Source organism: Strigops habroptila, chromosome 3, assembly GCF_004027225.2.
Source record: "Strigops habroptila isolate Jane chromosome 3, bStrHab1.2.pri, whole genome shotgun sequence".
Taxonomy (NCBI): Eukaryota; Metazoa; Chordata; class Aves; order Psittaciformes; family Psittacidae; genus Strigops; species Strigops habroptila.
In genome coordinates, this window is record NC_044279.2 from 41,606,843 (window position 1) to 41,631,583 (window position 24,741).

A 24,741-nucleotide genomic window follows, 5' to 3' on the forward strand; every position below is an offset into this window, starting at 1 on the left:
TTTCCTGATATTTATTTCATTAAAACCCTAGGTCCTGGAGTCATTTAAAGGATTTAGTCTTTCTTTCATTTTCCGATGGAAAATGTGCATTGTGTGGTGGTCTGAATTCCTATTGCCCCATGACTTTGGTGACTGTAAATTCAATGCAGTTTGCCTTGCTGATACAGGCTTTATTCCCTAAAAAAATAGAAAGCAAATTATAGGTATCCACATTTATAGAAAATTGGTTTTTACTGTTGTGGTTAACAATATTGATTTCTTAGGACTTAAGTAGTGAAAAATGAGAGCTTCCAAACTATTTAAAAAAACTTCTAGTGAACTTTTGTATTATGAAATGCTTTTTTTTTTTTTTCCTTAAAAAAAATGTTATCTTTTCATTTTGCTGTTTTAAATCTTACCAACACTGGCAAGAGGAAATAATGATAGTATTTCTTACTAAGGAAAATAATCAGAAGCACCACATGTAAGATGCGGAGACTGAGGACAGCTTTTATGGTGTATGATTAAGCAATTGGGCAAGGATTCAAGACATTTAAGGCTGAGCAGGTTCCTTAAACCAGACTCCTCATGTGACATTCAGTGTATTGTTTAATTTTTGTGTACCTCTGCTTCTATCTGTAGAACAAACATGTTGATATAGCTTTACTCCTATCCTTTGCCTGTCTCAGGGATTTGATTTATAAAAATCTTAAAAGATCTCTTACAGTCTTCTTTAAGCAACTTCCAGCACAGTAAGCATTCAGTCTTCACTGAAACTTCTAGTAATAGCTATGGGGAAAAAGCAACATGAATTCTTTTTTATAAGAGACTCTACAGAAGGAAAATAGAAGACCTGAGAAGAGGGGAAAAAAATATTATCTGTAGTATAATCTTAATACTTCCATGAAATTGTTCGAGCCTAAAGATTGAGTTTACTTATGTCACTTCTGTCCCTTAATGCAAACTGGTTTGAAATTGTCTGGTTGTGTATAGAAGTTAAAAAATGTGCAAGTATAAATCCATATCTCTTTGGTGTCAACTGAATTCATGGAGCATGCTAAGGAACCTTGTGGGATACAGCAGTAAGAAAATATGTTTGTGAGATCACTCCAATCCACTGTACTTGCCTCACTGATCTACAGAAATACATATTATTGGAGCACACTAAGCCAGTCCAAATGAGTCCATGATGAAGAAAACTTGTTCATGTATATTTTTTCTGTGTAAATTAACAATCTGATTAACTCTCATGATAATTAACTTCTGGCAATCCGCTGAAGGGCACTGAACAATCAAAGTATATTTAAAGGCGTTTTAAAGAAGCAGTTGTTTGTAGGCAAAGATGAAAATACAGCTGCATAGGTACTGGCAAATATTCACATTGAATGTCTTTCTTTTAAAGGGAGAAAAGAAACAGGATATTTTTTCTGAGCTGTGAAGAAACTAGAAATTGATAGAGTCTTCATTCAAGATTTTCCTGTGAAAACTGCGTTGATGCCATTCATATAAGGTATTTGAAACAAACATGGATTCTGTTTCCTTCCATACCCTGTTAAATGCTTTAATGCATGGTGCTTTCTGAGAAATAAAATGGAGGTAGTAAATAATTGAAAGACAGCTTTTTCTGATGTAAAGTCTATTAGACTAGTGAACATATAATTTTGTGGTAAGATGTCATATTTCTCACTGACATTAAAGATGGAAAAAGCCCTGTTTATATGCATTTGTTGGCTGTTCAGATAGTAGTTGTATTCTTTACTTTCTCTCACCATCAACTTGCGTTTTATCAAGTCCCAAGATGTCATGCTTCGTTATCCATAGATGATCTTGAACAGCCTTGCTTCATAAAAAAATATGTTGTGGCATCTGCCATTGCGTACCACTACTCAGATCACTTCTCAGTAAGATTTGTCTTTGATTTATACATTCAGTCATGTGTGTTCTTATATTTTTGCCTGTGAATATCTCAAGCAATGGAAGCTGCATGTGCTACGTTACGCTGATTTTTCACGTTGTAGATGTCTTCTGTGCCTTTTTAGATAACGAGTTCCATTGGAATTAATGTTTGTAGACCTCAGTCTCCACCAGGCAGTCACATTGCTTCTGTAGTCATTTCATGAGCACCTGTACCAGTGATGAAGACAGCACATTGAAATTAGGAGCTGTGATTATAATGTCAGTCTTGCATTCTAGACTCTATCTTTCACTTTTCTGATTTTTGGAGCCAGCAATGAAATTTATGTCATGATTTTATTAATTGAGAGCAGTAATGTCTAGATAGAAATATATTTACTAAAGAAGCCTTTATTTCCTGTAAGATAATTACATTGATAAGAGATTTATTCTTTTTTTGAAAGACAATTAATAAAACTGTACAGTGCTCACAGAGATTAGTAAATAAAAGTCCTCTTCATTCTAGTAATTTACATCTCTATGTAACTATTGTTGTAGGGGGAAAAGGAACACACATTTTTAGGGATGTTCTAAAGTTATTTCACCGATATTCTGTTTTGGTGATACAACATTTGGAAACTAATTTATTACACTGCTACTGTTAATGCTTCATCTGAAAATACTTGTTTCAGTAATGAACAGTGAAAATTTATGACTACCCATTTTAGACTTGATTCGTTACTTCTTGACTTGATAACTATTTGAAATTGATCAAGCTATTTTTAGGAAATTGCATGGATACTTTTCTGAATATGTTAAGTCTAAGAAACAATGCTTGCTATAGCCTAGGTAGGCTGTCTTCACCCAGTTGCTTTGATGTTTTCTCCAGGGATGAGGAGAGTAAGAGAAACAATCTTGTTCTGTTAAGATTCCTTGTAATTGCCAGGCTTTATGCAATTTCAGTGAAATATTACACTAAACCCACTCCTTTTAATAGAGGAAAAGAGTTTCTGTATAGTCTGAAGATATTTAGAGGGCTTCTGCTTGCATGTCACAGTTCCCACACCTATTAATTGTTTATACTTGCAAGGGCTTCAAGGCTTCATTTGAGTTAGAGCTCTTTATGCTTTTTCTGTTTGTGCAGATGTTTCACAGAGAGCTTGTGGAAGTGGGGATCATTCAGGGGTCAAATGAAAAGCAACAATGTATAAAGACAATGAAATGTCAGGGCACTACTCAATGAAAGTTCGCAAAACAAGTGAAAAGCCACGTGAAAATGCAAAGCAATATGTCTTCAATAAATTGACCTCAAAGAAAATAACTCACTTGGAAAGAATAACACTGTGTGTTTGTGTTGTAGAACAGATTGTTGTGAGACTAGTTCTCAATGTGTGACTTTAGCAGTGGCTGTCATTCTGCCCAAAGCCTACCTTTTATTTTCAGTAATAAAACAGAGTACAGCTCTGTGCTGAATGTGGAAAAAGGAGGGGGAGAGAAAGATATTGAAAAAATATTTTATTTTCTAATTCCCCTGCACCTGTTCTTGTTTCACCAAAACTTGCAAATGGATTTTGATTGAAGTAGTAGTGTGTTCATCACAGTGATAAAATTAATTTCCATCTCTGTTCACTATTATGTGTGTCTCAGTTACAGACAGTTTCTTCTGAGAATACGAAATGCTGTCTATGAATGTGTCTGGGACTAAGTCACCAATGTTATAACTCAGACTAATTTAAACGAAGGCAAATGTTTTGGGATCTGAGAGCTGGATTTCCATTTGAACAGTAGCTTGAAGGACTGCATACACATTTGACTGTCTCATGCCCTGAAGTGGATTGCTACTAAAGAGATTATCCACATATACCCATGAGCTACAATAAGATTCACAGGAATGTGAAATAAAATAAAGTTGTCTGTAAGGTAAATATGAAGTGGAAAGGAAAATTAAAGCAAGAATGGAATAAGAATGAATCCAGGAGAACTTTAAAAAAGATCTACAATGAGAATATAAGGATGCAACAAAACCTGAAGCTCAGATGCAGAAATCTAAACTAGAAATGCTTCTTAATCTGTCACCCAAATTGTAGAATTTGTTTAGTAGGTCTCTGAGTGTTGTTGATGTCTGTATAACACTTTACAAATTGGGTTAAAGGGGGTATTGTAATAAACAGAATCAGTAGGAAATATCTTCTGAGACTTTTTGAGTATTAGAGAGTGCTTACTGAAACACAAAATAATTTCAGATGTTTAAGCAGAGTCTTCCTATTTAAAAAATCCATTGAATTGGTTAAAAAATATTCCTTTAAGTGTTTTAGATTCAATTTATCTTTAATACTACTTTCCACTTAGATATATTTATGGTGTGTTGATTTTGGTGTTATTTTTTTGCTTGTATTTTGTGATAGTAACAAGGATGAAAGTAGTTCTCCTGTTACAGGAACTATTCCACTGTAGTTGCTTTGGACATGCTAGAAATGCAGTGTGGTGCTTAGGTCAGCACTGGGAGAATCTCAGCAGAGCACAGAGGAAGGCTGTAAATAGTACAGGTGCAGAACCAGGACACTGCAGACCAACCAGTCTCAATGGTCTGACCCCATTTGGTTCAAGAAACCTTGCCAGTTGATAGCAACACTCTCATGAGTTCTTTCCCTTTTTCTTGCCATAGTAGTATTTTGGAAACAAGAAGGAAATCCTGGAATCTCTATTTCATTCTCAAGCTTGTGAAACTCCATTGACTGTGGTGGAGCATGTGGACTACAAATAGACTTCCATTTCAGTCAGTGGGTTTTGCTGGTGGGGAAAACTGGTGATTAATTTTAGGATTTATACTCAACATGCCTCAGTGAAAGAAAATATCTTACAAGCTGTGTTAAATAGCTCCCTACAAGATAGAGGATGTTACTTTTGTGTTCTCTAAATTGGTTGAGAAAAATTATGCTTTCCCAAATTATTCGAGATTTTGGGGTTTTTTTGTCTTTTAAATAATTAGTACATTTTCTGGTTAGAAAAGTCCTATCTACTGGAAAGATGTTCACATATTGTCATGGGACTGATCAAAAATCAAGAAATCAAGGACTAACATGTTGTTGCAATGAACATCAAAATTGTAGTGAACAGTGTTGCCACAGTTTGCAGACTTGTCTGGGAGCAAAGGTTAATAGACTGTAAACCTGTCTCTGAAAGCATAGATATTTGCACAACTTCTTTTTCTTTTTCCTGTATTTTTTGACCTCCTTTTTTCTGAACTAACACTTCATTGCTCTTCTGGGAATCAACGTTCGGCTGATAAATTAAAATCTCTAGGCTATAGATGGATACATTTTGCCTCCTTTAATAATTTCCATCTTAGAGGGAAACCATTAAGCAACAGTGAAAATTGAATTTTACATAGATCCGTGGTGCATGCATCCATTAAAAATAGGGAAAACAATAAATGCAAAATTTACTTTAATTTGTTGAAATTTATTAAACTGTGTATAACCTCCTTAGCTGAAAGTAACTTCTACTATCTTATACTGGCAACATAGGCTGTAATGAGATTTCTGGGTTTTAGCAATTAAGGATGAATCAGACATACCAAAGACATTTTTTGGGAAAATTTTACAAAGTAATACAGTGAAGTGCAGGACTTGCTCTGCCTATAAGAAAGAGAATAAAATTGCTGGTTCAAAAAAAGGCTTCTTTCTTCCCACAGCTCTGCATTTATTGTGTTACATTCTAAACCAGCAGCAATTATACATAAGCTGTTAAACAAAATGAGAACAATCAAACAGTCAGCTCAGTGAGCCAGAGGTGGTACTTGGAGTCCTTGCTGTTTCTCCCAGTCAATCTCAGCATCAGTGATGGTCAGAAAATAGACGCTCATTCTCCTGCATATGCTTATGTGGCAGGGGAGGACATGACTTTTCTTTCCTTTTTTGGCAGGCAAAAAATAAAAACCAGATCTGGAAAGAGCTATATTTATGGCGAAAGCATGAATCTACACTGCACATCATACCTGGGAAGAGTATTGATTTTTTTAAGTGGCTGGATAAAAGGCCTGCTAGATTACTACAGGATGAAGCCAAGAAGCTGGCAAAATTCAAACATTTTTGAATTTATATGGCAATAAGAATTCTATCAGTAGATTATTGCAAGATTTTAGGGGGAAGAAAAAAAAGCACATGTAAGGCAAAATAAATGGATAAGTGGGTAGGATATTCTTTCATGGAATGAATTATTTTCCAGATAACTAGTGCAGGAGGTCACACACCTTTTTTTTTTTTTTTTTTTTAAATTATTTATGTTGTCATTTTTCAGAAAGAGGATACAAGATTAGCTAGACCATAAATTTTGGTTCAGAAAGTCCTCTGGTCCTATCACAGGTTTGTTCAAGTGATGTAGAAAAAAATTGGTGATAAATTGGCTTGGAAAAACCTCAATAGGATATTTCTGATCATCTTTACATCTGAGTAAATCAGGATGGACGTTTTAAGTAACCGTGGTTTAAAGTTAGGGGAAAAGCTGTAATCCAAGTCTAATAAGGATAGTTATTTTCAGAGATACATTGGAATCATGAGCCTGAAATAGTCCAAGGGTCATTTTCTCCTATCATGAACTATACATTTTTACTGGCAGTGATGATCTTATGCTCCCTTTTTGTTCCAGCACTAAAAGTTAACAGTTTTCAGCCAGATAAGCCTTACTTCTGCCACACAAGGAATAGTGCAGTGATGTGCATATGGGATGTAGCACAGCATCTCTTCTCTTTTGGCAACAGCAAAGTCTTAAATCAGTTTAAGCAGCTTCTGAAACCACTCCAGAACTTTGAGCCTTCACAGGAGGTGGCTGGGGGCAGTACGTGCTGACACCACCATTTACTTTCTATGTAGCAAGTACTGCTCACCTCACTATCATAGGAAGTGTGATTGGCATTGTAATGAAAAATGACCTTCAGCCACTTTTGTATAATTGGACTACCTGAATCAGTAAAAACCAGTTCCCAAATCTGATACCGAGCATGGTGGGTTGACCTTGGCTGGATGCTAGGCCCCCACCCAGCTGTTCTCGCACTCCCTGTTCTCAACAGGACAGCAGGAGGAAATAAAGCGGAAAAGCTCATCAAGATAAAGATGGGAGATCACTGACCAATTACCATCACAGGCAAAACAGACTCAACTTGAGGAAGATTAATTTAATTCATTGCGAATTAAAATAGATTTGGATGGTGAGAAACAAAGACAAAAACTAAATCACCTTCTTCCCTGGTTTCCAGGCTAAACTTCACTTCTCCATTCTCTTCTGCCTCCCCAGCTGAGCTGTGCAGGGGTGTGGGGGAATGAGTGCTGTGGTCAGTTCATTCCAGTTGGATTCTGCCACTCCTTCCTCCTCACACTTTTCCAGCATAGGATCCTCTATGGGCTGCACTCCTTCAGGGCATATGATATAATATGATATTACCATGTTCCAGTATTTAAAAGGTGGCTACAAAGAAGATGAAGACTCCTTTTATACAAGGAGTTACAGGGAAAAGACAATGGGTAATGGTCACAAGTTACTCCTGGGGAGATTCTGAGTGGACACAAGAGGAAATCTTTTCACAAAGAGAACACTCAGCCATTGGAATAATCTCCTCAGGGAAGTGGTGGATTCCCCAACACTGGACAGTTTTAAGATCCAGCTGGACTGGGTGCTGAGACATCTAGTCTAGGTCATGCTTTTCCTAGAAAGGTTGGACCAGATGAACCTTAAGGTTCCTTCCAGCCTGCTATTCCATGATTCTGTGATACTATATCTGTGGGCTGCAGGGGGGGCACAGCCTGCTTCGCTGTGGTTTCCACCATGGTCTGCAGTGGGATCTCTGCTCGGGTGTCTGCAGCACCTCCTGCCCTCCTTCTCTCACCTCAGTGCTCACAGGGCTGTTTCTCACACTTCAGTCCCCTCACTCCTGGGCAGGTTTTTTGCCCTTTTGTAAGCACACTTTCCCAGAGGTGCCAGCACCTTGTCTGAGGCGCTCAAACGTGCCCTGAGGGGAGTCAGTTGGAACTGGCTGGAAAGGCTGTGTCCAGCATGGGGCAGCCCTGGCTGCTCCTCACAGGGCCCCTGCGGACCCCCTGGGCATCTGCACCTCAGACTCAAAGCTGCCTCTCGAACAGTTCGAGCAGCCAATGAAAGCAAAGGCCATTTTGTTAGGATAGTCTGAAAAACTTGAGGGTTTTTTCCCTAACCTGATCTCACAGACACCTGTTTTCCAGTAGCAGACCAGTACTGACTGCAGAGGAGCTCTTCTCTCTAAATGCCTCTGTAAGTATAAACAGAATAAATCCCCTCACGTGTTTTAAGGAAATACTACTCGTGGTTATGGTAGATAGAATGTTATTTTCTATGTCATGTTTTTGTATTTATCCATACTGACATGAAGTATGGCTGAAAATTTGTGCTAGAAATGCAGACTAGTAGCAGATTTTTTTTGCCGCACTGCAATTTGGAGCCCATCTGTCATGCGACACAGCAAGTTCGTTGCACAGATCATGGTGTGACAGAATTTTGTCTGTAAGCTTTTGTACTGGCATTGAAAAGAAACAAAATAATTTTCCGTCCTCTAAAGTATTAAAAGAATATTTGCCTTCCATTATCACTCTGAATCCAGAATTTGTGTGTCCCGGGAGTGTAAAATGTGGGAAAGAGAAATGGGTGCCAGGGTGCAGGTGAGCCCTCGGCTCTGGCAGGGAGGTGGGTGGCCAAGTCTCCAGTTTGAGTCAGCACATAGAATCATAGAATAGTTAGGGTTGGAAAGGACCTTAAGATCGTCTATTTCCAACCCCCCTGCTGTGGTCAGGGACACCTTGCACTAAACCATGTCACCCTTCTGGTGCCCACCTCTGCTTCTGGGGCTGCCTGTTCTCTTACCATCAGTTAGGACACTGTCCTGAGATAAAGGAATCCTCCGCTGTTCTGGTGCTATTTCTTTGATAAACTGGGTCAATCGAGTTCCTGCTGTATTATGTATAACTTCTGTCTGTTGGTGTCAGAAAGGTGGTAGCCCAACCAGAGTGATACATTGTCCTTTACAGCATGACAAACTGGTTGGAACTGTTGGCACAAACAGCTGGTTTATTTTCTTCTTACATTAAAAAAAGATGAGGTATGGAACCTTGTATATTTTTAAAATACGAATTCTTATCTGTGTCTGACAGATCTCATCACTATGAGAGGTCCAAAATTTGTGCTTCTCTCTAAAATTTAATTATCTGGCACTTTCCAACAGCAGCTTGTCTACTACTGACATGTAAAATTTCATTTTGTTCAAACGTCTTTTGTGTGTATGTCTCCTTGATATTGATAACAGAGGCTTGTGGTAATGCTTATCTCCTTTTGATTCTGAAAATGTAATAAAGAAGGAAAACACAAAGTAATAGCTACATGCATTGGTTAGGCAGACATCCATCAAGTCTTTACATCAGACTTAGCTTTTCAGATATCTCAAGAAACAGAGATCATAAAAGCAGCTTCAGGCAAGGCAAACGTGCCCACAAAACCAAATAAATCATTATCCAAACAAGGAATGAACCAAGACAGATCATTCTTGTTCACTCGTGAGTCTCTTTGTTCCCTTTTCCAGATAGTTTTCTTAACAAATTGTTAATTACTAGTTGCCATGGTTATCTCTCTTCATAATTGGACTCTTCAAGGTATATGAGGCTTGGGTCCATTCCCCAAATCCTGGGGGATGTGATGGGGTAAGAAGTCCATGCAAGGAGGGAAAGTAGTCTTAATAATCTGTTATTTATAATAAGAGTAAGTCAGAGTAAGATAAGAGTAGTTAGCTGGGAAAAAGTGTAGAATTGCAAATACGTAGAACTTGACCTCATCTGGGAAAGAAATCAGTCATTAAAAAACTAGGAATATAAATACAAGCAACTGTAGACATAACTCTTGCTTTGTAGTTTCCAATTTAAATGGCTGAAAGGACTGGATATTTATATGTAGAAATGTTTACATACATGACTTTGGTCTGTACTTGTGGATAATGAAATAGTAAGTGCATCCAGGTATACTTACATGTGCTGATATATCATAGGAAAACAGGAAATTTTTATGGCTTTTGTGTTCCAACATATGCAGAGTTTTATTTGTACAATGTTCGTTTGCAAGACACAATATCCTTTTTTTTTTTTTTTTTTTTTTTTACATACATTTCTTTATTGTCCAGTTCTGTATGTGCACGATGATCCTCTTTACGGGGCTTTGACTTTGTAACTCTTGGATTACGCTATGCTGTGTGCCACAGAAGAGTGCGTGGTATGGCCTGCTTCTCAGGAGATGCAGAGATAGAAACCAGGTTTTTCTGAGCTCCTCAGATGATTATCTAAAAGCTTGTATGAAAGAAAAAGCAAGTTGTGTACAGCTGTGTAAAAACCATACCCCTGATGAGCAGAGTACAGGTGGGGAAGATGTATATGCACTGATCAGGGATTATATGGTTTCCTTAGTCAGAGAATACTCATATTGAGTAGCTAATGCTGTTCAAATATCACTTCCCAGACCAGGTTCTGCTTGTATTGTGGCTTCCAAGAAGTTTATTAAGGTATTGTCAACAGGGGACCTCCTGACCAAAGCACACGAGGCTTTGCAGGTAGAACTAAAATAAAAACCTCTGAAACAACCATTACTCCTCACATACCCTGGACAGCGTCCAAGAGAGGACATGTCATGCACACTGCTCAGTGGCTTTTTTATGTGTGCATATAGGACAGAGGATGGACAGGAGGATTGGTTATGGCAAATGTCAGCACAGCCAGCAGGTGGGACAATCAAGGACATCTGGTATTTGGCTTTAATAAGTAAGCTTTAACATATACTAGAATAGTACTAAAAAAAGTTACAGAGGGAGCAGGTGGAGACAGGAGAGAGAGCTTCCATCTTTTCATGCAGTTCCATCTCTAAGTTAGGAACAGATGGCTGCAGTGAAACGGGATTCCTTTCCATTCTGTAGCCCTGAATGCCATCTTTTAAAAAATGTAGTTTTTGTGGAGAAATTACCCACATAAAGGCAGAGAATGCAGCTTTACTTTTCAGGGACAGAAGACATACATGACAGCACATGGACATCCTTGGAATATGTTATTAGTTTTGGCAGGGAAGATGTAAGCTAGCTTTAGTGTATTTTGTGAGAGATGGCTGTTACTCCTTTTATTTGACAGCAGAAGTCTAACCTACATCAGTTGGAATTTCCTTGTACTGCAGCAAATAATGACAGTTAAATAAGATTGACAAATTGCTTCAGCACGAACTAGTTATGTGTGAAAGGTGTTGGCTGCAAAATTTCATTCCACTGCTGCAAAACTGTATATAATTAATATATGAGGGTAGGCCTGACATACTTGTAAGCTCAAACTCTGTTTATTTTGTAAATAAACAGTTGTTTACAACATGGTAATGTACAGATTTTTTTTTTTTTTTAATCTTTTCAAGCTCTCTGTACAACTTTGCATTCTGCTGCTGCTTCTTCCACTAGCAACCACATGGTTATTTCTAGATTAATACATTCCCCATATGTGCTGCAGAGAGAGAGAGAGAGAGATTCAGATATGGTACAGTGAACAGTGTTTTAAAATGTGCATTCTGTGGTCATTTATAAACCGCATGGAAGGCAACCAAACTTGCAAGTCTCTGCAACCAAACTTGCAAGATGTCCTGTGATCTTGTGTGGAGAATGTTAAATAATAAATGAGAGAAACATATACGCATGCATGCAGCTGTATGTGTATAATGCAGGCTCATGCTTATGGCTGCTGAAGCACGTTTGGTCTTGAGCAGCATGAGGAAGGTGGATAGATAATGCTAACCTGCCAGTTACTGAGTCATTTTGGTGTCTGTGAGTCAGCTGCTTCCATTACAAATCAATACATTCTTCGTAAATAGGAAGAACATGAAAGACATTATTTTGAGTTGAGTATTTTTACATTAACTTTCCCAACCTACTCTTTTTTGTGTGTCTGTAGAAGGCTTCACTTACTATTATGTACTGGCAACCTGCATTTTGATGACACCAAAATTTGAAAACCTCTTTTCAAGTTGTTTTGTCAACAGTGACATAGGATATGCTATTAACCCAGCTTTTGTAAAAAAACCCCAAAATTTGTTGAGATCAAAAGTTAACAGTGGCACGGTAACAATGACACTGTGAATAAACTGGTTTGAATAAAATGGAAGCTGATTCAAACTCTTTGTCCATGGAAAATTTGAGAAAGTAAAATATTGAAGCATAGAGGTTTGTGAGTGTTAAGGCCAAGTTCTGTCCCTTCTCAAAGGATCACTTCCTCCCAATGGGGTGGGAACAGCAGAACTCAGCAGCTCTTCCTTTGCCTCAAATACCACATTTTGAGAGGTACAGGTGCCTGGCGGGCAATCTTCTGCATAACTTGTGTCTGGGTGTATTCTTTTGAATCTGCAAATTCCCTGATTGAATATTTCTTAGATTACAAACTCTTGACAGGGAGGGAGGATGTTTCACTCATATGTAAGTAATTTCCAGTGAAATCCAGGAGTTGCCTTCTCTTTTCAAATACGGGTTAGCAGAGGTTGAATTGTGTTTCACATAGGCATCGCAGCCAGTCACCCTGATCTACCCTGAAGTTTATAGATGAGAATATATGTCAACAAATTAGTAGCCTAAAAGCATCCAAAGTAAGTTTTTTTAATCACGTGTTGTGTACAGATCTTCTGAAAGGATGACACCTTGAAATACACATTGTATCCGACCTGAGAATTGTTGAGCCAACTTTTGCATGTTTGGTGATTGATTTTAGTGGAACAAGTTGTGGGATAAGATGCTAGCCAAGCACACAAGTCACTGTCAGCAACTAATGAACTCAGTGCTTGGCTAGGAGTGGAAATAAATCTGAATCTAGTTAAAATTACAACATGATGTCCATTAGCTTCAGCAAGGGTAATTTCTGAGATAAAGTGTTGCTATCGCCCAACGTGTTAAATAAGCAGTTGGACTAAACAGGTGGTGGGCAGAGATCAATGACTTTCCATTAAACAATAGGTAATTTCTCAGTAGGAAATTACTTACATTCCCGAAAAGGGTTGCATACCAAATTTCTTACGCTGGTTTAGAATTTTAAGAAATCTTCTGGTTGAGTATGTCTGCTCTAGAAGCATGAAGATGCAGAAAACCTTAGACATTTTGAAGGGTGGTCTTGTTTATTCTGTTATACCTCAAGGCTTCATTGTGCTTGATGTTGCATGCACATAAGGTCTCAGCTTTACAATGAAGTTCACCACTAACTTACTCATATGATGAATGTTTCCCAATACTACAGTGAAGCTGTACTGTTCTAAAATACCACCCTTACATATGACATGAAGTTTGTAGAAGGTTGGTGTCTTCATATGCTTATATCTGCTTCCGTAGGATTTTGTGAGAAAAATGTGTGCTGGATAAGGATGCAGACACAGATACATTATACTCAGCCTTTTTCATTGAATCTTGTATAAAACCCCTTATGTGAATTGAGGAAAAAAATCCATTATCTTTGCTTTTCATTTAGCCACCTGATGGCCTATTTCAGATTGAAAACAGAAGTGTCAGTGTTGGGAGTTGTTTTTCCAACATTTCCAATGTAGTTGCTTCAAGTTTTACATGCTGTATTTTTTTTTTTGTTTTGTGTCTCAAGCTTTATTCAGCAGTTCTGAAGTTGATCTTCTACTAAAAGGTAACCTAACAGTGGCCTGAAGTGAGATGACGATGAGGGATGGATTTGTGCCTTGACCCTTCTGATAGATGGTGTCTTCCCTCATAACATCATGTCCAACCTGTTCATTTGACTTGACCAGTGTTCTGTTTGCCACAGCTCATTGATGTTAAAAATTGGTCAACATTTCAGGAGCTGACCAATGAGCACTTCAGTTGTCCTTGCCTGGAGGGTAGGAAAAGCTATCTAAAGAGCAGGGCCAAGGGCTGGAGGTGGTTATACTTCCTGCCATTCAGTTTTTCCATCTAGCTATCACAAGTACGTGAAATTGGGTAAGACTTCCTGAATTTTTTAACATAAATGGTTGTTTATGTCTGTAAACATTCCTGTCTTGATTTGATAGTATCTTACACCTACCCAACATGGTAATTTACAGAAGACAGTAAAACCAGTCTGATATAATGAGATATGAATGAGGGGTAAGAAAAAATAGGTAATTGTAATAGATAAATAATAGATAATTATTCTTTCCTGAGGTTTTTACACATATATATGATAGATATAGATGGGTCTAGGCAGTGCCTCTACATGTTGACACTGCTTTCTGTCAACAAATTTCTAGTCTGCTTCACATGTAGATGGAATTGGTTTTTAATATTCAAAGGGCAACAATTTCTAACCATGTTAAGACAAGAATATATTTTTTTTCTCATAATGTGAAGCTTATCAATATTTTTCTTTTTTTTAAGTTTTGGTGGTTAGTTTTGGTTTTTTGGTTTTGTTTTTTTGTTTTTTTTTTTTTTATCAAACTGTGTTGTTGTTTTTCATTGTTTTCGTTTTGGTTTTGTTTGTTTGTTTGGGTTTTTTGGGGGGCACTTTTATTCCATTTTAAAAATGTAAGAATGTTCAATTTGCACGGATTAAGATGAATGATAGGGTTAACCAACAGGTTGGCATTAGAAAATGTCAAGGTTTTATAATTTTTCTTGAAGTAAACCTTCTCCGTTAATGATCTACATAATAAAATAATTTACATTTTTAGGATGCAGGGCACAGCAGAAAAATTCCAAATTATTATTTTATAAGTCTAGTATATGTGATATCTGTTACTCTACAAAAATACATAAAACCACTTCAAAATAGTTTCACTCTGGATGCAAATTGTGGAAGAAATTGTATGGAAAGAGTCAATTTCATGAGGGAATAAAACATGTCAGAGCAGTGTCCCAGTAGGTTAGCTGGAGTAATAAATTAAAACTTGCTGTGCCATATGCTTTCTACTCATTCCTCATAATTTACTTTTATGAATAACTTTGTCTTGTAGGTATGGTATTGGAGAGAGAATAGCAATGTAATTCTAGCTTCAAGATGAAAGATTGAGTATGCTGCATGTAAGCCTCAAAGACTAATTTCTGCCTATGCCTATTTTTGAAAGTATGCTTAGGATAATTTTTTTTCAGTAACTTCTTTGTTTGCTGATCTTGAAACTATGTGGCTCTTAAGCATTAACTTCAAAATTCAGGTGATTATACTCTAAACAATCTGATTTGGTATTTATTGAGTTGTCCTGAACCCTTGCCTCCAGCTGATTCAATTTATATTCCATGTCAACGTTAGCAGTGCAAGTAGTATAGCCTTGCTAAATACTAAATTTATTTGATGATTACATTGTCTTTGATGCTAAATTCTTACAGGAGACACAGAAAAATGTCTTGTCCTTCACCCATCCTGAGAAACCTGATGAAAGGAGTAAGAGTAATTAAAATTCTTTCTAAATCATTAATTTATTCATTAAAATAGTGTATGTGTATTGAATACATATTGAATACTTCTATAGTTGCATTTTTTTTCTATGTTTGCAGAAAAGGAGTGTTTGTTTGTATATACACAGAGATGTTTCCATTTGTTCATGTATGTATGTATATATAGGCATGTGGCAATCTTTAGCAGTCGGCTAATAATATGGGGATAAATATCCAGCCTAGCTATTAAGCAGCTGCTCAATTTATATTTGACACAAAAGTAAACATGAAATATGAATCCTGTAATGCGTACCTAGTTAAGATGTCTAAAAAGTAAAAAACATTTCACCTAGGGTTTTTTTTTTTTCTTTTTATAACATTGCTATTTTGTTTGTGGTGGAATGAGAATTGTTGAGATGTTTGTGATCAGAAAGCTCAGTAATATTTTCATTGAATGGGGAGCAAGAAAGAGCCAGTATTGTCTTGCATCTGCTGAGAGTTATAGCCTCTACAAATATTTTATGGGTAAGGGTAACTTTTTACATACTGAATGGGGCCATTTGTAATGTTTAGCAGAAGACTACAACCTATTAGGAAATAAGAATAGCAGACAAAATATATGAAATATATGGTTTGTGGATACAGAAGTATGAGAAAGCATTAACTAATGCCTGAAAACAATAGATCCCTAGTGGTATCGGCTGTCACAGTTCTACATTGCTCACTTTTAGAAGCATTTTTTCTTAATTTGTTTTTCTAGGAGATGATATTTTTCACTAGCAGTGCTTCTCACAGGAATGTATTTCTAATCTGATTTAGTTTTTCTCATTTGTATTAATAATTTTACTAGATGATCTGATCTTAAAACTGGCTTTGTTTTTCTTCACTCTTCTTCCCATGTGTTCTTTTCCTTTCACTTTAACTGATTGTAGTTAATTTTTAATTTGAAGTACCAACACCTCTGTTAATGTCTGGCAGCTTTTGTTGTGAGTGTTATTAAAGATAAGACTGTGTCTGAAGAGAAGGTTTTTCAAATCCCCTACATGCTTTCTCCCTGTAGAGACAAAACTTCTGTCTGGCTTTTCTCTTTGTGTGGTAAACTCTTACCTTCCTTATCTCAGAGTATTTGTGAAGTACCAAATACACCCCAGAAAAAGCAGTTGTGAAAATGTCCATGAATTACTTCAGGCTAGTGTTAGAAGATTGCTTGCTATTAGTACAATTGAAATAATAGTCTTATAATACAAGCAAAAAGGCTTATGTTGGAACATCATTAACTTATGAGTGGAATTTCACATTGAGTTTGCCCATAGACTGGACTCTTATTGTGTAAGCCCAGATGGTGCTTTCCAGATACCATGTATTTAGATTCACATGGAATACAAATTAAACCAGTCTCTGGTTTAGGATCTTGCAGCTAAACAAAATGCACTTAGAAGTCTGTGGGAAATGTTTTTATTACAGAATTACCTGATTTGTTTCATTACTATATGTTGCTGAGGTGGAAAGATTAGTTTAGCTCATGTGAGTTACAGTTTGTGATTCCAGGAAATGGATTTTTTAGGAATTATGTAAATATGGTTATGTTGGGACTAACAAAGATCAGATTGTTTGGGAGAAGCTTGAAAGAAGTTACAAAATGAAAGAGAAGTTACGATTTTGATAAGACAGTTGAATGGGTAAGAAACAAGATATGAAGAATAGATCAGGAGAGGCTTACGCCAGGTGAGTGGGAGTTGAGGAGAAGGCAAGAAGATTATGATTACCAAGAAAAAAAAGAAGTTAGACTGCGGACAATATTCTTCACTTCATAGAAAAAAAATGCTGGTTTTTGATATTTGTAAAGAAGGAACAATTTAAGTGAAGGGCAAGAGTTAATAAATATCCTGAGCCAGAGCAGAGACTTTCCTGGTAATCAGGCTAAACGCTGAAGAAGAGATGAGCCAGAATATGGGTAAAGGATTTAGAGAAGTCAAAGTTATTCTGGACTAGCCATAGTAAATTTGAGCTGCTAACAGGCCATTTAGAGTAATGCATTAGAAAGGAAGTCAAACGTGGAACAGGGAACTGCTTGGTTGTAAAAAAGAGATGAGTCATTGACTCACAAATTCTGGCTGAATCCATATAATATTCACCAGAGATAAGATTAAAAGGTAGAAGAGCCCAGTACAGTAAAGAAACTATAAGGCTGTCGTGGTTTGAGTCCAGCGGGTAACTCAGAACTATGCAGCCGTTTGTTTCACCCCCCCTGCTCCACCAAAAGCTAGATGAGCAGAAACTAAACTACAGGGCCATGGAGTCTGAAACAGATGTTAAGAAAAGGAGTGTAGACAGTAATATGAAAGGCTGTGGAGGTGTTAGGATGGCAGGATTTAAGACTTGGGTAAGAATTGATCAGTGTAGTAGAAAACACTGGTAAGGAACGAGCAGGACGTATTTTATAAAGAGACTGTAAAAGTTCATTAAAAATGCTTCAGAAAGGTAAGGGATGAAGATAGGGCTGTGAGACGAACAATAAAATGGCAGATGGCATTGGACATCTTTTAGTTTAGAATGTATACAGACCAGTAATCAGAATCAGAGATTGTCAATAATCTGGATGGAATAGGAGCAATGGATGGAGTCAGGTAATGTAAGCATGGTAGTGTAATGAGCAACAGGTAGTAGGGCTAGAGGAGGATGCTTTAATGAGTAAACACAAAAACAAATGAAAGAAAATGCGAAGGAGGGAAGAAATAAGTTGTAAGTGTATTGATTTTCTTTCAGTTAAAAGCCTGCGACCTCAGACAGGTTACAAAAAGAGATGGTACAGATGGATGCTTTTCAGTGTTCAGCCATGAAAAGGAAGTTTTGAAATACCAAACAATTATTGTGTAATTAAAGATTCAGGCATGTAATAACCAACCAACCAACCCAATCACTCTGACTATATTTTAGCACATGTGGAAGTTGAGGAACAATACAAATTCACCCACTCCATCCAGCTGCCTTTGGACAGATGCAGTCAGTTTGCCAGCTGGCAAATAGTGCTTCTGAATATTTAAGCAGCTGTGAATCCTCTTAACAGTCTTTTCACTACCTTCATATGTTCCATGGCTTCTTATGCAACATAGAGAAGTATCATCTTCCTTTCCTTTCGTATATGACTTCCTTGTCCATCTTCCTGTCCTTATTTTTGATTCTGCTGCACTTATGATCTGTACAGTCCTATTTCAAGTTCACTAGTAGTTTCTATGATCATTATATTCTTCTTTGAGATACTGAACAGGTTCAGAACTCTTTTAAGCTTTTCATCATTAAGTAACCTTTTTATCTCCAGAGAAGCTCTTGAGGTCCTCCCTGTTAAAGAATTTGAATGTCCTTGACTTTAGTGTCCTGAACTGCTAATGACATTTCAATACTGGTGTATAAGATATGTCTATAGCTTGCATTTTGGAATTGGTTAGCCTTCTTGTTAATTTCCAGCTCTGGTCTAAAAATACAAATTCTACCATCCTGTTTTAGATTCCAGTAACCAGCTATTTCCATTTTCTTTGCCTCAACAGCAGTGTTTTCTGACTAAATCAAATAGCAAAATCAACTGCTAGTCGCAGTGATCCATTTCTACAAATGGGTAGAACATTCTGAGAGCTAACAAGGCAAAATGTTGCAAAACCTAACTAGGTCTGTTTACAGCATTAAACATCGGTTACTTAAAATTTTAATTCCTGAATGTATTATTACCTTCTAAATGAATATGCCTTCTGGAAAAGTTTGTCTTCATTCAAATAAATGTTTTGAGCATGGAGAATGTAGCCTGTATGTCAAAAGCTGAACAATTCAATTTGTCTGAACATGTTTCCTTTGCAGCATAAGTATTTAATTTTTGAAAAGATATCAGCCCGTAACTTACTGGCAGAAATTTTGGTTGTGAGTTCAGATTTCCCTTAATGCTGCTACACCTTTCTTAGCTCATACCTTCCTCCTCCTAACAGAACACACAAGTTTTTTTCCTTTAAGTCTGATCCTTTCTGGACTTTTGTCTATTAGAAGATTGCCTTGGTCACATTTTTTTCCTATTGAAAAGGTAAATGGTGAAGTCATTTTTATCTGCTTTGTGATAAGGAAAGCTCAGAGACTAAGCCTTTAAAATCATATATACTAGTACTGCAAAGGTTAAAACCTAGAAAAGTTATTTGTAGCTTCTGACACAAGGATTTTGTTTAATGGAACCATTATTTCTCTTGATTTATAAATAATCCCTTTGCTTATGCATCCTGAGACCATAGTAGCCTTTTCAAACAGCTGTTACATATGACTCTGTACAGATGACCACTACTGCTTTTTGCCATGTTACCTGAAACGTGATATACAGGTCTGTGTTGATCTTGGTTTGCTTTCACCAAATATGCAACGCTTCCTATCATAAATGTCATGCTACTGTCATCCCCCCATATTCCTATTCTGCTTAGTCTTCCTCAGTCTAGCAGTATTTTTCTTATTACATTCTTTGTATTTACAAATCATATTCACAAAGTTTATTTGATTACTTGAAGCCATTTTTTATGTATTAATACAAATGATAAAAATGTTACATTACATTAGAGTGTTATAAACCCAAGAGCGTGCTAAGGAAGGGGTTTTATCATAGAATCATAGAATCGTAAGGGTTGGAAAGGACCTTAAGATCATCTAGTTCCAACCCCCCTGCCATGGGCAGGGACACCTTGCCCTAAACCACGTCGTCCAAGGCTCTGTCCAACCTGGTCTTGAACACCGCCAGGGATGGAGCATCCACAACCTCCCTGGGCAACCCATTCCAGTGCTTCACCACCCTCACTGTAAAGAACTTCTTCCTTATATCTAATCTAAACTTCCCCTGTTTAAGTTTGAAGCCATTACCCCTTGTCCTACCGCTACAGTCCCTAAGGAAGAGTCCCTCCCCAGCATCCTTGTAGACCCCCTTCAGATACTGGAAGGCTGCTATGAGGTCACCACGCAGCCTTCTCTTCTCCAGGCTGAACAGCCCCAACTCTCTCAGCCTGTCTTCATACGGGAGGTGCTCCAGCCCTCTTATCATCCTCGTGGCCCTCCTCTGGACTCGCTCCAACAGCTCCATGTCCTTTTTATGTTGAGGACACCAGAACTGTGCACAGTACTCCAAGTGAGGTCTCACGAGAGCAGAGTAGAGGGGCAGGATCACCTCCTTCGACCTGCTGGTCACGCTTCTTTTGATGCAGCCCAGGATACGGTTGGCTTTCTGGGCTGCAAGCGCACACTGCCGGCTCATGTTAAGCTTCTCGTCAACCAACACCCCCAAGTCCTTTTCTGCAGGGCTGCTCTGAATCTCTTCTCCACCCAACCTGTAGCAGTGCCTGGGATTGCCCTGACCCAGGTGTAGGACCTTACACTTGGCTTGGTTAAACTTCATAAGGTTGCCATCTGCCCACCTCACAAGCATGTCAAGGTCCCTCTGGATGGCATCCCTTCCCTCCAGTGTATCAACCAAACCACACAGCTTGGTGTCGTCGGCAAACTTGCTGAGGGCGCACTCAATCCCACTGTCCATGTCACCGACAAAGATGTTGAACAGGACCGGTCCCAACACCGATCCCTGAGGTTATCATCTGATAACTTTACGTCATTTACAGGAAACTAATTTGAACAGAAGGAATAGCAGCATTTTGAATTTTATTTTTCTTTTTTAATTTTTTAATACTTAGGATATTTTATTCAAAACACAAAAATAAAATCTGGAAATGCTAAGTTCTTCTTTCAACGTGTTACATACTCTTCAAGTACTGTGTTACTGTTATTGCACAAGTTTCACTGATGGCAGTGTCAAACACATTTAGTGCGTATCATCAAGCACCTCTGTACAAGCTCTTTACTAATATCCGTGTTGGTAACCCTGTACTAATACTAAGGGATAGTTGTAACTGGGATTAAAAGTGTGTGTTGGGCTTTGGGTTTGGAGTTTAGATTTGCTTGGGTTTTGTTTGGTTTTGTTGGCTAGGGGTTTTCGTGTTTTTTTGTTGGTTCCCCCCCTCCCCCCATGTCTGTCCTTTAAATAGCACTGTCCATATTTAAACACCTGTGATCTTCAGCTGAGTGTCTTTTGTGCTGTCTACAATTACAATGCTGTGCAAAATGGCTGTTCTATTTAATATAATGAGGGTAGCTTTTAAAGTAAATAAGCAGGTTTTTCAAAATCAGAATCAATTTGCCAGTATTAGCCAACAACAGCAGTGACAGGAACATGGGCCCATGACTGACTCAGATGTTTAAGGTAAAAATTAAGGAGTATTTGAGTAGAAACCATTCAAATTTACCTAAAAACAAGATCTGGTGTGGAGCTTGTAGACATCTTGAAAGCAAAATTTTGCATTTTCTTTTTGCTTAGAGTCTCACAGTATATATTTAAGTTTAGGGTATCCATAATAAAAAAGGGTTTTCTGTAGCTCAAACTAAATTGAATTTCCGTTCCCTCCATTTAATTCCACACACACAAAAACACGCACACTCCACCCCACCCCCCCATTTTGCCAGAAATTTTCTTAGTGTTAGTATCCTTTCTAAGAGCTTTTGGGGTAGGCTTTTGTGATTTGAAACATTCTCTCTGAAACAGAAAAGCTGCATAGAAATACAGTGAGAATACATCGAGACTGTCCAGGAGCTGCTGAAGCAGTCCAGTCAAGTGGATTCCCCATGGTTTCTTTCTGCCTATCAGCTTAGTGTCCACTGCATGACTTTGGTAAAACTGTGCTTTTCTTCTCCTTTCTCCCATCACCTAGTGGATCTTCCAGGTGGACACAGAATTCTGCCTGAGCTCTTCTCAGCTGGAATACCAGCTTTCATCTCTCAGCTGGGTAACTGGAGCTCACAGTGGCCATGCAAGCATGTAGCAAAAGAATCTCCCCTGCAGGTTTTGAACAGTTCAAACTCCAAACTCTGCTTGTGATACATATTTATTTGCCTCCTTTAAAAAAAAATGTAGAATTATTTTTTATGAACAACTTTAACCAGGCAAATGTATCCTCCAAAACATTCATGTTCTCCACTGTGTATATGAAATTCTGATGCCATATTAATAATTTAGTGTGACAGATGGATCAACTAGGGGACAAAACATTTCTGGGGGTTTAAGTAGGGGTACAGTATTTCTAAACTTCCGGTTTCTTGACTTTGCAGCTTTGATAAAACCATTGCTGAATATTTGTTTAATCTGTACATGTCTGTAAGCTCTTCTGCATGTTGATTGAGTAGCCTATATGTATTGGACTAAGAGCTCCCTATTGCTTCTTTATAAAATATAATCTCCTTAAGGTAACTAATAACTGACTGTAGTTGAACAAGTAGCTAACTTAAGTAAGTCCAGTAGTTGATTAGATGGATAGGTAAAAGAGTTACTGGAGCCTGCAGTAACATAGCTCGTTGGCATAAACATTACAAATTAAAGCATGTTACCAGTGTCTGCTGGAAGGTCTATATCTGCATAAACAGCTTGATGAATACTTAAGAGAATGCTGGAGTGCTTTCTCCAAGTCTGCCCCCAACAGCTTTCCTTAGTCAACTTTTTTCTTGCATTGCAGCAGACACAGAATGTGGGAAAGAATACAGGAAGGCTATTTGTCTCTTTATTTGTATAAAATATTTTCCTTTTTTATACCTCATTTTAGTAGGAGCTATTCCACATTGGCATAAATAGAATAATCTTTTCTACCAGTAATCCTACAAATTGCTTTAGAATGCCACACTTCACTGTGTAGTGACACTTGCACTCTGAGCTGCTGCAAAACCTAATTTTGTGAAACAAAACCCATGACACTTTACATGGCAAGAGAGTGAATAGTACATTCATAGCTCATATAGAATCTGACAGTTTAAAACTAAAACAAATTATTTGGAAGGTCAACTCTCTTTTTCATTGACCTTGATATTAATAATGTTTATGCCCTGGAATGTAAATGAAACACGTTACCAAGGTCTTTCTCCGTCAAAAAAAATTAACAGCTTTTTAATTTACCAATCTATGAACTCTGGTTATTTTCAAACATGTAATTTCAATCTACCTAAATCAATTTAGCCAGGGACAAGGCTAGGATGTGACTCATTTGCTTCGTGCCAGTGGGTAGCATTATGCTGCTAAAGGGAGAAATTCTGACAGATTTGTGTGCCTGAAAACCTTCTTGTCTGTTTTCAGTTGACAAAATTTCCACAGCAGGTAATGTCCAAGTGTGGGATCCAGTGTGTGAAAAAGACCTCATCTGAGGGAGATGTACATGTTATTCATGCTCAAGGCTATTGGGACAATTCCTTCCAATAATTCTTCCTTTAAGCCCAAGATATTCGTTATTTCTCATGTATCTCTACTTTGTAACAGCAAGAGGAACCTGAATTGTGAAACGTAGGTAATTGTAGAAATAGAAGTTGGCAATATAGAGAACTGTTCTTCAATTGCCAACAGATAAAGAAATGCAATTACATGGAGTCAGTACAGAGTCAAACTATGATATCTGTTCTTATTGCTTGGCTCTACAAAGAGCAGGTTGAAAGGGATTCAGTAATTCTGACATGCAAGGCAGTCAGCACTTCTCGTGAAGAGCTTTTAGGCTTTCAATTAGGAAAATTATTCTTGTCTTTACCTTGTTCTATCCCCTCTTTCACAGCAGCGAGCTGGAATCATGGCCTGAAAAAAGCACAATTTGTGTTTCTGGCATTGTAAGTCAAGCTTTCCTTATGTACACTACTATATACTGATAACAGCAACATAGTAGCTAGGGTTGGAATATAACCATGCTATACAGTGCAAAAATACCTAGCAAAAAATTGCTTTTATATTTCTGTAATTCAGTATTGCAAAAATCAATAGGTTACGTATTACGAGATCTGCATTCTTAACTGTATGCTGAAGTGAACAGTTTCTTCTAGTGTCCACTAGTTTTTCAATAAAATGTGGATCACTTTTTACAAGCTTGGAAATGGAAATCAGTATGGTTATGTCTGAAAAGATAGGCTAGACTATTAGGAAAATCTGTTTTGTTTCTGTATTTTGAATAGATTTTTGAGATGTGTCCTTTTATTAAGCAAATTCTTGAGAAAGAATACTATAAGGCTCCTAGATGGGGAAGTAAGAACAAATACAAATGCAAGTGCTCTTGAACTCAAGCAAAGAAAATTGGGTGATACTTCAGGATGGCTTGAGACTAACAAATATGAACTGCACTTGATTTTAACATATACGATATTACGATCCCACCATGGCCCTCAATGGAAGACTGGTTAATGTGTGGCTTGGGTTCAGTTGTTCATCTTTCATTTTGAAGGTCCAAAGGCAAAAAAAAAATTGTATATCTTAATGTGTCTTGGTGGATTTGATTCTGTTCTCTACCACATACTACATGTCACAAAAAAGAAATGTTTGTATTGCCACTGTTGTACATTGCCAGTTTAATGTGAACATGACC

The 24,741-nt window shown here is 37.5% G+C and overlaps 1 protein-coding gene across 3 annotated transcripts in view; it reads left to right on the forward strand.

The window, feature by feature from the left end:
* The window catches only part of SYT1 (synaptotagmin 1), a 360,700-nt gene that overhangs the window by 85,748 nt on the left and 250,211 nt on the right, over positions 1-24,741 (forward strand). For all 3 annotated transcript variants that reach the window (XM_030478820.1, XM_030478821.1, XM_030478822.2), the window contains one exon: positions 1,382-1,489. The gene's annotated coding sequence lies outside the window, so the exon portion shown is untranslated. The remainder of the gene's footprint in view (positions 1-1,381; positions 1,490-24,741) is intronic.